The 13,539-nt window shown below is 39.9% G+C and overlaps 1 protein-coding gene across 4 annotated transcripts in view; it reads left to right on the forward strand.

Moving 5' to 3' along the window:
* Positions 1-13,539, forward strand: part of ESRRG (estrogen related receptor gamma) — a gene marked incomplete at both ends in the record, with an annotated part of 444,488 nt that overhangs the window by 307,738 nt on the left and 123,211 nt on the right. The window lies entirely within an intron of this gene.

Consider the following 13,539-nt stretch of genomic DNA (forward strand, 5'->3'; position numbering starts at 1 on the left):
TTGACATGAATCTGAATCATGCCATGGACAGAGAGTAATGGGGAAATGGTTTGGGAAGCAGCAAGCAGCATGGAGACCTTTGCCGGGAGTTTTCGGATTTCTACTGTTTTGAAAGTCCCAAATGGAGGACCTCTGCTTTTCTAGATGGGTGGCTGTGTTCAGATATGACCAGTGGGAAAACCCAAGGGAGGGTATCTTGACAACCGACCTTTGGTTACCCTGCCTCGCTAACGCTTGTGGGTCTCTAGGGTCCTAATCTTCTTATTTTCTCAAAAATGACATTTTCATCTATTAAGTCTTTTCTACAGGTTTTATGGTCATTGTCTTAAGATGCCTAAACTATTTGACTAAAGTTTTTAGGTGTTTTAGGAATAAGGGGAGGTTCAGGTGTAGACTTTGTAAAAGTTAGATACTTTCCATTGACTGCTCTAACGTAGCATATGTTTATACTTAGATGTGCACCAACTTCCAGTTCTGCTTCCCAGTTCCAGGAAGTCAAGTCCATTTCTTAGGCTGCCTCTCAGGTCTCAGCTACACATGTTTTCCCTGAGGCCACCTGTGCCTTTATTTAGTTCTTCCAGAACTGTCCAATTAACTGTCCCAACTAAAATTCTCCCTCACACATAATTCTTGGGGGGACATGACTTCTTCCTCTTCCGCATTTTCCCCTCCCTCTTTTTTCCTTTCTTTTATTCCAATAGCTTCCTCTAAGCCCAAAATTTCTTCTTAACACTACTGAGTTACCATTTGGTGATTACCAGGCTTGTGACCTCTATAATCACCCATCCCTCCCCCCACCTCCCAGAGATTCACCTCTCTGCTCTCTTAGGCATTTATCTACACGCCTATTAAGACTCTTCAGTATCAACATTATCATAATCATTAGTATATTTGAAGCCAATTAAATAGCAATTACACTGACCTTAGTCAGTCTTAGGTTATTATCAATTCAGGCATAATTTGGAAATATTTGGAGGGAAACTAAATTTTGCCTTATGTTCTAGTCTGTGTAAATATTTCCATCTGCTGTCCTAGAAATATATCCTGTTCTTTATAATATCTAGCATTGGAATCAGGTTATTACTCTTGGAGCTGCTTCCTAACTACTCATGGGTCCAAATAATATGTATTGGTCAAATCCATCACCAAACTTTCATTCACCCATTCTTTGTCCACTCACTGAATGAATCTTTTTTGAGGCATAGGTCCTTAGCACTCACTTTATCAAGAATCAATATTAAAGTAGATATGAAAGATAGGCTTCTGCCCTCATGGAGTTTATGATCCTTCATAAGCCTGATGACTTACTCCCTGGCTCTTACTGAATTTCACCAGCATTTATACATATAGTTTAACATTTTAACTTCATGTTCTCCACAGAAGTATAGTGTAACGACAAAACGGTCAGTCTCTGGGAACACATGGGGTCTGTGGCTATTGATTGGATCCATGAAATGTGTCTAATACAACTAAAAAATTGAATTTTTCATTTAATTTTAATTAAATTAAATCACCCTTCCGGGCTAGTGGCTGCCATATTGGACAGTGCACAAATAGAATCTGGGCTCAAAGCAAAATGGACTACTTCCTAGCTGTGTTATCTCTAGCAAGTACTTTCCCCTTTAGCCTTATCTGTAAAATGGAGATTGTAGTTTTATCTGCATCAGAGGATTGTTTTGGAGCTTAAATAGTACAATGCATGTAATATTCTGACACAGTACTAGGTAAACTACCAGAGCTCAGATCCTATTGTGTAATGGTTAGTTTCCCCATTCCCTCAGTCACTTAGTATGTCTCCTGGAGCAAGCTATAAACAACTTGAGAATAAGTTCTCTGTTTCCATTATCTTCCTCCATGACACCCAACATAATGGCCCTCACATAGGTGCCCAATTAAAAAAAATGATTTTTTTCTTTATTTTTTAGCTTCCTTTATAAGATCCTAGTTACATTTCTCAAATTTGAGTGCAGCCTTAATGTTGTCATAAATAATAATTTTAGAAAAAATTCACGGACTATCCTCATGTGTCAATTATTTCTGCATTTCCCTTTCTGTGTGGGGGAGTGTTATAGAACTGTATTTCAGAAGTCATGCTGAACTGCACTTACATGAATATCCTGACCATATAACAATAAGTATCCTGAGTCAAGAGAAAAAAATAAGATGAGAAATGACATGATTTTTCCTGTCTTCTCCATGGACGTCTGATAAGTTAGTGAATATAAATATGAAAAAATAACCCTAAGATTTATTTTAATAACTTGTAGACCTACTTGCCTGAGATAAGACAGTAAGTGGTCAATTCAGAATTCAGTCTGATTTCCTGACTTTGAGTCTGTATGCCCTGCTGACACTCAAAATGAGTTCTTTGGTTTTCTTCTTAATTAGTTAATCTGACCTGAGTGTCAAGAGGTGAAATATTATTTCTGTTACATTGAAACTTCTGGGCTCTGTTATTACTTCCTTTTGTGAGCAGGGAGACCTGTATTTCAGGGAATAATTTTGGAGCCAGAGCTGTTAGAATTTCAGAATTATTCCTTGTTGCATACACTCTAAAACAAGAGGGCTATCCAGTAACAAGAACATTTTCTGATGTCTATGAATATTGCTCTCCGTAGGACCACTGTATCATTTCCTAAAATTTCTTTGTAGAGTATTTCTGCCTTTTCTTAGAAGTGGTTTGCGTCATGTTGGAGTGACTCTGTTTACAGAACTGCACCCCCTTCCATGCAGAGCAGCCTGGCTTTTGTTCAGCGAAGGGGACTGCCAGTGCAGTGTGACCCCAAGAATCATTGTGTGATGATCTCATTTTCCCCTTGTAGCATCACTTACATGCTTGGCAGTCAACAGGTCCAAATTTGTGGTCTGTGAACAAATGTATTTCTCAGCAATTCCATATATGTCTTTGAGTCTCCCCAGAAGTCATTAATTAGGATCTGGAGGGGACAGTACAGAAGAATAGACCTTGGCTAATGGTGACAAAGTAAACGGAACAGAAATTCAATTCAAACCCTGTGTGCCTAAGAAATGTTAGAAAATCCCCTGGTCATATTGCAGATCTTTAACTATTTGGCTATGTGCTCAGGCAGAAAAAATCTAGCAGAAGTTTTGTTAAGGTAGTAATGCACAAAAATCCTCCAGCTTTTACAAGTAATTCTACTTCTATTTTAATGTCACTTGGGAATTGTCCTCTTTGAAAGTTCCCAAGCTTATAAAGCTAGGAATTCTTCTCTTCCTCACCTTTCTTACTTAACTTGCAGTTACAGAATCTAACTAGCAGCCTCAGTTAATGCATTGATTTTAACTGGGAAGGCAGAAGGAGACAATGCTGTAGTCAGCTGAACTCTTAAACAGTCCTGGGAGACCAGAATCATTTGCACATCGGAAAACAGCTAATGGGCCAGGGAAGCAAAGGTTAGTGGCAGGGCCATCACGACTGTCTCCTCTCCATCACTGTGAGCAAGATTACTGATAAAAAGTCTTCTAAAGTGATGTGCTCAGGCACCTACACCTTATTCTTATTCTTTATTTTTACTTTCATTTTTCCTCATGGCTAGGTATGTTAAATAATTTCAGAACCAAGGAAAGTAGAGGAGAAATCTCAAATCCTTAGTTTATTTGCAAGCAGATATTCCAGTATCTTAACAAAGGTGTGGACTTGCTGTCTTTGCAAAATGAAGATAATGCCTTTGGGATTGTATCATTGATGCATCATGCTGCAGAACATATTATAAGATCATAGAATTTGTAGTTATACAGCCCAAGTGGCTGTTCAATTGCCAGTTACTAGCAAGCTCTAAATGTCTCCAACCTCAGTTGCTTCAGCACTAAAACAGTGGTGTAATAATAATTCCCATCCTACAGAGTTTGCAGGGAGGACAAAAGAAAATGATGTATTTGAAATATTTAGCACCATGTGCGACAAGCACAAGTTCTTGGAAAATGTTGTCTATTGTTTATTATCTTCACGATTATTCTATTGTCGAGTGTTTAGGACGCTGTCTAGCTAAACCAAAAACTGATGAGTTCCGCTTAGTCTCAAAATGTCATCTTTCTGGAGTTTTTTTCCTCCCCAGAATGACGGAGTGCTGTGTTCACAGCAGGTCTGGGCTGGCTTCACACTGCTGCGCTCCCCGACTCATTGGGGTCAGAGGTCCCCAGTAATGCTCTGTGTGACTCCAGCCCCGGACCCTTTCCTGTGCGCACAAGATCCGAAGGTGACAGGCGGGGTCAGCAGAACCTGCCAGAATCATAGACACCCCTCCGTGGGTTGTGGGGGGACAGCAGGAAAGTCTGTCATGGACCAGAAACACATAACCTTGAAGCCATGCTCTCGCTTCTCATCTGGATCGTGGCTGACTTTGTCCATGGTACAGACTGTGCCATCCACTGTAACTGTGCCCATGCTTCTGTGATCCTTCCTCTCCAGCTTTCCAGGATAAAACATCTGCGTCAATAATGAAGAAAGGGCTTTTAGCTCCCCTAGGACACTCTGCACCTCTACTGTTCCTTAAAAACCATTACCTTTGCATTGTTGTTTTTTTTTTTAAGTCTCTGAACAATTTTGATTTAAAGTTGCTGGAACCTGCTCTTTCTTTCCTCATCTTCTCCAGTTGTGGCCTCAAAGCCATTTTGCCAGCCAAGGAGGTAGAGATACACACCTTGTTCCCTCTGCAGGGTGGTAGTGCTCCCTTCTGCCCTCCTTCCCCTCTCCCTACCTCTACAGCACCCAAGGAGCAACTTCAGAGCATTAGGTGTTGGGTAGCTCTGCCTTTCAATGCTGGTTTTGTGTCTGCAGGTCTCGTGAAAAGGCTTAAACCCCAAAGTTTAGGACTTGGAATGCTTGGCCTGAAAGAAAGAGGAAAGAGAAAAGTAGGGAGGAGAGAGTGAGGAGAAACACAAAAGGAAAAACAGGCTGACAGCATACCAATGACTCAGTTCTCTTAAAACTTGCTTTCCTGGACATTTTTTGTTCTTTTTCTGTATATCTAATGATATACAGAGGGAATGCTGTGTGAATCTGTCTCTGTACCCCACCAACCCAACAAATTTCCCTTTAGGGAAAGGAGAGAGGTGTCAGCCCCCCCGCTTTTGTCCCTTTACTAGGTGGTAAGGCACTGTCCCCTACTCCTGGCCTTCTGGCTACTTAGTGGACATCTGTTAGTAGAACGAAAGCTGCACTGACTCATCTCTAATTAAAGTACTTGCTATGAAGGATTTTTAAGCAGTGGAGCTTAATGACGTTCGAAAAAGGATTTAGATGCAGTTTGTGAAGACTTCAAATTGTTTGAGTTTTTTCTCCTGGGAGGAACGGTCAAGTCTGGAGGCATTTTGAATGATTTACAATGTATTCCATTTTGTTCTTTTAAAAATTTCTCTTTTAGGGCTGCAGAGCTGAGAGGAGCCCACTGCCCACCTCTTTCCTCCCCCCAGGAGAACACTGTAACTCTTGCCTTGCAACTTGGCTTCTTGGGAATTTACAAGCCTTTGAATCCTGTTATCTAATTAAAGGGATGCCTGTGTCTTTAATTCTCATTGGCAGGTCTACCTTTGACCCTGCAGTATCTGGAGTTGAAAGTAAATTCACATTTTTCCAAGATAACCTGAAACTTGTGCATTTGGACGCTCATCCCTTTCACAGATGCTTGAAGCTTTGTGTTTCAGATACCGGGCTGAGCAGGATAACAGTGATCTATACAGGTCTCAGTGTATCCCTGGAGTGAATTTCTCTGCCCAGTGGTGGTTCACTGCTGACCAGTCAGATGGCTGGCTGATAGGTTCTGCTAGAGATCCCAGTAGCAGTAATTTGTCATCAATAGCTGTAATTAGGTTTATCTCCCTTTTCCTCCAATACCATAATCTTGACCAGATTGTTATTGTTTGGAGCTATTGAGAGAAATTCTGAAAAACTCTTTTAAAGATTGATTTCAAAGCAGTTTCATTCCTTTAGGAATCCTTCCTTTCATCTATCTCTCTTACTCATTTTCCTCTCAAACATTCAAACGCCTTCTCCACATAAAATGTCACGAGAGCATGTCATGTATCTGAAAAATAATTAATATAATTGACAGGCATGTCGGTTTTCTGCTGAGGTGTGTTTCTCCTAATCCCACAGTGCAATCTTTAACATCGATCCAATTGTTAGGAAACCTTGTCACTCTCCACTTACCCTACCTGGGCTAAATATTTGCAGCACCAAAGATCCTCACTCTACATAATATTTGCATTTATGTCCTCATACTCAGGGAACAGAAATAGGGTTCCTTGCACCTGGGCACCAGGGCAGGCGTTCATGACATCTAGGTGGGTAAGGGATGTGTGCTCCGTGTAGACAGTGCTTGCCTGGCATTGACAGTGTATTCACTGTGTATGTGGCATATAATATTGCAAGTGGCACATCCCAGTGTTGGAATCCAGGCACTAGGAGTTCAGCACTTCAAGTGTCCAGGTTGCACCTGAACTAGCTGGAGCCTGCCAGCCCCTGCAAGCCCACTGAGAGCATCTGTCTCGCCACCGCCTTGCTCCTGCTGTCTCCTCTGCAGGCTCTCGGATTCTTCTGACTATGAGCATAAATCATCCACCTGTCAGGAGCTCTTGCTGCCTGGATTATGCAATGTGCCTGCCTTCATTTGGAGGTGGTGTGAGCAGGAGATTGCTGCAAATGGTTTGCATTCATTTTAATGCCATCCCAGCATTTCCTTAGCTTTAATGAGGGGATTAGGGTGGTGACAATGACTTTCAGAGACAATGAAAGTCTTCAGGATTCTGGAATTGGCTTTGTATGTTGGGGATAGTTTCATTTGTGATCATTTCATTTTTTTAAATCCCAAATAAATCAAAGGTTTAAACATTTAGGCAAAGGAACAGGGTATTGCTGAAAAGCCAGCTGTCTACAGCTCTGTTTATTGGGCTTATAATAATTTCCTCAATCTGACAAACTTAAAATCAGTCAAATTTATTGCTGATCCTTAATTAGTTACTTATCTTTTTGGGGGGCTGCATGTACACATATTGGGGAGGTCCCCATTTACCTCCATTAGCTACTCCTCTTTCCCCTTTACTTGCTTTTCTCACCCTGGAAATAAAAAGCAAGGAACTCCTTAATAATTTCAGCTTTATTACTTGTTAACTAGTGCAGATGAATCATCCTTAAAAAAGAAAAAAGCACCTTTCTTTTATATTTTTGATTTTAAACCTGATAAATTTAGGATAACTTCTATTTCAAAGTCTGAGATTCCCCTCCCTCAGCACCAAATGATACTAATTTTTATTTAGGAAAACTCTCTCTGTTCCTGTAAACTTCAGGTATATTATGTATACAAAATGCATGAAATTATCACTTTCTTTTATAGGCCTTTTTGGTATATTCAGACCATAGCTGAATGGGACATAACATGGACTCTATTTACTTGAAACTGAGAGAGTGAGATTCCAGGGATCACCCTGCTTTTGAGGAGTAAAAGGAAGGATTTCCTAAGAATTGCACCACCTATTGATACATAAATTGCCATAAGATCAGAGAAAAGAATGGCAGCACTGCTTTAAAAACAGGACTGTGATAGTAGGCCATCAGCTAAATCAGTGTACTGAGATACAAGTTAAACAGGTTTTGTAATATCTGTTTAAAAATGCTCGGGTATAACTAAATATAGAGCTGATCATTAACTAAAGCATTTGGGAGCATACTGAACAGAGTATGTGTGTTTTCTAAAATATAATATTCTTTCATTGTTTTGGAAATTGAGACAGGGGAGGCGTTGGATTTAAACTTACACATCGGTTTGCCTTCTCAAAAGTCTTCAGGAAGTCCCTGGCATATCCATTGCTGAAGGTGATGTTCAGGGCACTTAGGGGTGAGGGAATAGCTGGTCTCTTCTGGCTTCCTGCGCCTGCTTCCCACCCTAACCCTCTTTGCACCTCTTCTGCCACCAAGGCCAGGGTGCTTCCTTACAGTATAGGAAAAGTAACACTTTGACATTCTCTCCACTGTGCATGTGTTTTATATATGCATATGCAATGCGTGCCCATATGTATTTTATATCTGTTCAAATGCCTTCACAGGATAAAATTCATAAAAACATGGCACATGTCCAAAAGATGAGCATATAATGGACTGCTATGTACATAGGCACTGTGTATAGATGTGCAATACATAGGGACATGTGTATATATAAATGCAAATATAATAAATATCTACTGGATATGTATTTTATATGCCTATGTCATATGCATGTTTACTTACTTTAGATGCATATACACACACGTCCATCTATCCCTTCTGAAAAGATAACCTGAAATTTTGTCTACATTGTTGGAGTGGAGGATCAAAGAGCTAAACAGTGCTCTGGAGAACTGGGATCTTTTAGAAAATCATTCTTCATAAGTAAAAAAAACTAACTTTGTCTCCTCGACAGTTATACTTTTTAACATCATTACTCACAGAAATCTTTAACATGAGGAAATGGGATGGAAACACATTTTCTTGGTATTCAGTAAACCAACACGGTTAACCAAGGTCATCAGTAGCCCTCGGATCTTGAAACAGGAGCTTCCCTCTGCTGTTAACTGGTTCTGATTCTCTTGGGAAAGAGGAAGTAACTGTATGGAGACACAGTTCCACAAGAGCAACTTCCTATGGGTTTTTGGGGTGGCAGTAGGCCTCTGTGAATGAAGCACCTCAAATTGGAGTTCCATATTTGGAACTTTATTAGGCAGTTTCCCCTTTCATGTAAGTTTCCCCCTGTTGTTTCCCTTTTCCTTGTGAGTAACCTGAGGGACTGGGCTTCCTAGGATAGAAACTGTGTTTCATTTCATCATCACTTTCCCCCATCACTGACACATCTAAATTTATGTATACTTAAAAAAAGAAAGAAAGAAAGAAAACAGGAGCATTTGAAGAGATAAATGCAACACAACACTGACAAAATCTGATGAAAAATCTCACTCTTTTATCTATGGAGAAATTAGGTTTATCATCAGGAAAGCATTCTCTTTTCATTTTCTGAAAGGTGCTTTTTGACAGACCCTTTGCAGTGGACGTCACACTCACAAAACTTGCTGTCACTGGGCTATTTGAATATGGTGACAGGCTCATTATCATGTTGAAGACGCCTGACAGCACAGCAGAGGGGAAATGGACAGGGCTGCCAATCAGCTCTTGAAAAGACGGTGGTTGAAATAGGGTTTTTTGTTCTGAGAACAGTAGTACAAATTGACTGCATTAATTCTTTTTATTATAGCCATGAACACTGTAGTTAAGGGCTCGGGAGGGTTTCTATTATCAACCCCTGTTTGCAGCCGGTCTATTAGCTGGCCATAAAAATTTGTTCCCAGCTGAAATTTGGCAGAGGTAAAAGACTTTTCCTCTAAGATGGAAGTTGTGTCAGTGTGTGTTTGTGTTAGTTTTATTAACTGTTAAAAAAAATTCATAAATGAAGTTGAGTAAGCAGGTAGACTGGACTTCCAAAGTCTTGCTGTCATTCAGTGATATTCTGTGTTCAAAGGGAAGAACAATTCAAGCTGCTAATCCATGGTTGTGATTAGGAGGTAAAGACTCACTTTCCAATGAAGAACTGAACAATTTTCAATTCAGAACACTGGAGTGACTGTTTTCCATAGCGCTCCTCTTAGGTGTTTGTCATACTTAAAAGTCAAATGATTTCTCCACTATTTCCAGTGTCCATGCCAGGATTTTTCTTATAATAATGGTATCTGAGTTTCTGTTTTTCTGGGCCAGGAGTCTGATTTTCCTTTTTGGTCCTCAAGAGAGACGTAACTAACTAGAATGCTTAGGATGACATTATTCATGTAATCTTAGAAGCCCAAATGGGCAGAAATTATCACCTGATTTTTTTTTTCCTTACTTTGAACCCTGCGACTATGAGGAAGACTTGATATTTTCCCTAAGTTTCTGCTCCCAGGGTCCCTAAAATGATCATCAGATTCTAACCTTCACCTGCAGTAAGGGTATTTCTCTTTATAAGTTTTGTAAAGGTGTTTCTAATGTAGTGCATTCTGGTCTGCTCCCAAGTCACTGCACAGTGGTAAGATGGTCCAGGAACCTACAGGGCGGGGTGGGGGGGGGCAGCTTTCATGCTCACCCACCCCTTGGTGTGCTATGGCATTTACACACTCGATTAGACTCTGGTTAAAAAAAAAAAAAGTTAGCATTCTTAGAAAAGAGCCAAATTGTCCCCAGGAAGTGGAGCAAATAAGTCCAAGAGGGAAATTTTACTTCCCTTCCAGAGGTATGCCATTCTGACTTAACTCACTGTGTCTTAAATGTGCTTCTTACAGCTCTACCTTATCATATCCGAATCCATTAAGGAACAAAATTATTTGGCATCATGTCACCATGTTTGGAAAAAAATATATCTTTCCTTCTTATTTTTATGTTTAATAAAAGGAATCTTAAAAATACCCATTATCAGCTCATTGGTTTATGTGTCTGACGCTACCCTGGCGTTTTCATTTCATTCCTTCATTTACTCATTGACTCATTCCACCAAGATGTCTTCATGTCCTCCTTTTTCTAAGCAGTATATTCTAGGTGATGGGATGAACAGTCAGCAAGAAGATAAGGCACTTACTGTCTAGTTGGTGATTGAGAAAAGGCTGGTGTCAGGGAACAGGGCAGGAACATCGACCCAGTCTCATTTTTGAAGAAAGTGCGGTGTGAAGTGATTCCAAAGAATAAGCACCTCATGAAAGGTCAGGAGCTGGAGATTAGTTGTGCCTGGTAGGGAGGTCACTGGATGCCACAACTCCGGACCCTGAGATAGTTTTGCTCCCTTAACCAAGGGAGAGTTGTTAAGTGACTGAACAATCCCAGGTGAATGAGGAATTTTTGAAGGCTTTGGCCTTTGCTGTTTTGCACAGGACTAGATTTCTGTCTTAGGAAGAGCCCTGTGGCTACCGCTTGGGGAAGGGATGAGTGATCAGGCAGTGGTCTTGACATGAGGTGGCATATGCCCACATGGCATATGCCTCGACGTGCTGTCCTTAAATTCACAGAGAATCGTGTTCATTTTACTTCCAATTTACTTCTGTGATCTTCCTCTCCCCATCAAATTAAAAAATAGGGGCTTTTATTCCAATAATGGCAATGATCAGGCCCATACTCCTGCATGTGCTCCTCAACTTCAGAAGTTATGACCACCAGGGTGTCTACTCCCAGCTAGATTTTAGCTGGAATTTTCCCTATTGGCTCTCAGAGTTACTTGTACTCACAAATAGAGTATTCACTCTGTGTGTGGAAAGGGCCCAAATTAGCATTTGTGACTCTTGACTCTAAGATCCTTCCTGACTCTAAAAACCCATTATTCTAATCCCAAGAATATGGGATGTGGATTAATGAAAGTCCCACTGAAGAAAGTACACCATCCGGCTCTAGGATTATCATCAATTCATATTCCATGAAGACTGTAAATGAACTCCCCTCCTAGAAGAATAGATAATGTGTTTTCTAGAGAAGTGTAGCCACACCTTTGTAGTGAAATTAATTTTCACATGTTTCCAAACACCTCGATTCTATAAGTATAAAACACAAAGCATAGTGATATTTTCATTTTCCTATTTTCTTAACTTTATCACCCAGTATAAGAAAAAGAAAGAAAAAAAAAACACTTCATAATGATTTCTAGAACTTATTTCACAATTATCAAGTAATAATGTATATTTTGCAGGACCAAGTTAATGAAGCTTCCATTAAGAGAGAAAATAGTCATTTGCCTATCATTTATTTCTTGACAGAATAGTCCTTGTTGAGCATAATGCTTATTCTGTTACTGTTTTAAACATACTTCTACCTTCTTCAAATAAGCATGAGTTTTCTAGTTTCAGGGAAATGGAACATAATATATCTAACCAAAGTAAAAGTTTCCCAAGTTTTAACTGGAATCATTTTGATTGGATCATGTCAGGCTTCACAGAGTTATTTGTATTCACACATACAATTTATAGAGATGTCATTTTCTACTTTTTTTTCTTAACACCGCAAAGCAGAGTTTTCCTTTTCTAAACAAGCTAGCACTATCCTGTGAAAAAGGTGTTCCACTAGATGGAGCAGAGTGGAAGGTCAGCTGAACAGGAGTGGCAAGTGTTGACATGCTGAGTTGGCATTTGAGAGAGTAAGAGCCAGATACGATGTCACCAAAAAGAAAAAGAATGGAAATCTCAGGCGGGCTGCCCCCTCCTGCTCTGGGAGCCACAGCTAAAGGGAAGTGACGGTAAAGGAGGGATTGAGACCAGACCTACCAGGACACTTGTGAATAAAGAATTGCCTTGCAGGCATGTCCACCTTTGCAGATGACATTTTAAATTAATAGTCACAAACTAGATTTTTTTTAACAGACTAGAGACATTTTAGTTAGTATTTGCATCTAAAGGAGTGAAGCTTTCTATTGCAAATTTTACCACCATCTCTATATCACTACAGGTAATATTTCTCCAGTTCTGGAGACCATTGCCTTGAAATCTGTTTGAAAATCAGTTTTTGAGATTTGCCTTGCCCTTCAGTGTACACTAGTGTCTTCCAAACCCAGAACTACTATCTTCCTCCTGCTTTAAGTCTTTTAGGATCTGGCAGAACCATTGAGTACAAAGCCACAGAGAAAGAAATCTCAGCTCTCTGGAGTAAACCCATGAAACAGCTTCGTACCTCTGCCTCCAGCCTACAGGTCCGTTCTTTCCTGACTCTCTCAAAATAAACAGCTCTATTCTTGCCCCTATTGAGCATTAGCTGACTGTCCCTTCTTTCACCTTGTGGGGTCACTTGGAAATTTATACTTCTGTGCATATGAAAGCACTCTAAAATTCAGAAATTGCTTTTCTTTCCTCCATGCTTTTCCAGGGTAAGTATCTTTAATTCTTCTCCAAAGAGACTTTTAGGTCCCTTGTCATTCTGGTTGTCTTCCTTCCCTATGTTTAACTTAATTAATATCCCTCATGACGTATAGTTCTCAGACCTGTACAAATAGTGTTAGTGTTACAGTTTTATGACTAAGCCTCACCCACCAGATCTCTTGATATTACACAGTTTGTCCTGGGCAGGTCCTGGTTTTGATTCTTTTACTTACTGATTTTTCAGCCTAATCTTGAATTCTACATTGAACCTTATTAGTTTTTTTTTTTTTTAATCTTGAATTAGTTCCACAGGAACACTTCGTTATCTGATATAAGCTATACACTTTTTCTTTAGGCCACCTGTAAATATTACGATAAATTCACAATCTTTGTCTTCATGTCATGGCAGGTAATGTTGAACAGGACTGAGTATAAATATTTCTAATCTGTCTCTGCAGTTCTCCTTCCTGCAAATTGACATGGCTTCATTAAAACACACAATTTGAGTATGATAACCTCTCCAGCTGTGAGTTCTCCTGGTGCTGATGTCATTCAATCTCAGATTCTTCTACATTCACTGTCACCCACTCCACATGTTTCAGTCTTGTCCACAGGATTTTAATAGAGATTTTGTTAAGTACTTTGTTGAAAGCGCTATCAAGATATCTGTGGTATTCCACTCATCTACTAGAAAAA

Source organism: Talpa europaea, assembly GCF_964194135.1.
Source record: "Talpa europaea genome assembly, chromosome: 10".
NCBI lineage: Eukaryota > Metazoa > Chordata > Mammalia > Eulipotyphla > Talpidae > Talpa > Talpa europaea.